This window comes from Brassica oleracea, chromosome C7 (genome assembly GCF_000695525.1).
Source record: "Brassica oleracea var. oleracea cultivar TO1000 chromosome C7, BOL, whole genome shotgun sequence".
NCBI classification, from domain to species: domain Eukaryota; kingdom Viridiplantae; phylum Streptophyta; class Magnoliopsida; order Brassicales; family Brassicaceae; genus Brassica; species Brassica oleracea.
In genome coordinates, this window is record NC_027754.1 from 4,800,182 (window position 1) to 4,801,587 (window position 1,406).

The 1,406-nt window shown below is 51.1% G+C and overlaps 1 pseudogene; it reads left to right on the top strand.

Annotated features, from left to right (window-relative positions):
- Window positions 1-939, top strand: part of LOC106302414 — a 9,405-nt pseudogene extending 8,466 nt beyond the window's left edge.
- Window positions 940-1,406: the final 467 nt, after the last annotated feature.

A 1,406-nucleotide genomic window follows, 5' to 3' on the forward strand; every position in this document is an offset into this window, starting at 1 on the left:
GGTGGAAATACCACTCAGAAGCGAGGCTACGTTATCTTGGTCGATGATGAGGAATCTCCAAAATCAGCAGCGATCACGCGAGAGAAAGGCTGGAACCACTGGGATCGTGACTCCACTCCGAAGCAATCAACCCCAACCGAACCAGCGAGTTCAAACTCCGAGGAGCCGAAAAAATGGTGCCTCTACCACAAAAGGGATTCCCATGACACAAAGGAATGCAAGGTCCTCATCGGGCAGTTTTTCGACGGCATCACTAATGGGACAATCCAAATGCCCACTTCTCCTACGACACCGAAAAACACTAAAAGCTGGAGTAAGAAAAAGGAGAAGAAGGCACAAAAGTCTCAAAAGAACACGGCCCCGAGCGAGGAAAGAGCAAGCCCTGAGCGCACTCCCATCAACAACGTCGGCCCCGCCAAAGATTCGTCAGAAGACGAACACCCGCGTCGCCGGCGACGAGTGGAAGTCATACTCTCTCGCCCTTGCGACTCCTCTGATGACGACGTTCCGACAGCGCAACCAGATCTGCATGGTAACGATAAATTGGATAGCAAGGATAAGCAGTCACTCGCTCCCTCGAAAGTAGATAAAGACCTACGCAATCTATTGAAGCGAAAAAGCGCCACGAATGAAAACACAGGAACCACCGACCTCCGTGCGACCATCTCAAAATGCAACGCTCGGAGAGTCGGTCAAACTGGTGACCTTCGTGACCAGCTCAATTCGAAGGCCGACGACCTGCGAATCCAACTCAACCGTTCAAAAGGGTCCGATCTGCGACGACGTCTTGAGTCAAAAAAGAAACAGCCCGCAGAAATTCCTACATTCGAGAACACAACTGACGATTTGAGGAAGCAACTCGAATCAATGCGAGCTACCCGAGCCCCGCACATTAGTGTTATAATGGGCGGATCCCCACCTTGCGGTGACTCGGTTTGAGCCGTCAAAGATTACAAACGTCAAGCAACCACCTCTCAGAAGTGGCCTTCTCCAGTCGAAAATGATCGCCAGATCACTTTTTCGGCACTAGACACCAAGGGTGTCCACATGCCACATAACGATCCCCTCCTCGTCGACCTCGACATCGGCGAATGTCTGGTCGCAAAAGTCCTTATTGATACCGGCAGCTCAGTCGATCTCATATTTCGCGACACACTCGACAAAATGGGAGTTGATTTAAAAGATATGAAGCCTTCCTCTCGCACGCTCACCGGCTTCAACGGAGCCTCGGAGCAAATGATAGGGACAATTCGCCTTCCAGTTTATGCAGGAGGTATAACCCGCACCGTCAAGTTCTCCGTCATCCGTGCCAAAGCACCCTATAATGCCATACTCGGAACACCATGGCTGCATTCCATGAAAGCCGTCCCTTCGACTTATCATCAATGCATCAAGTTTCCCGGAAA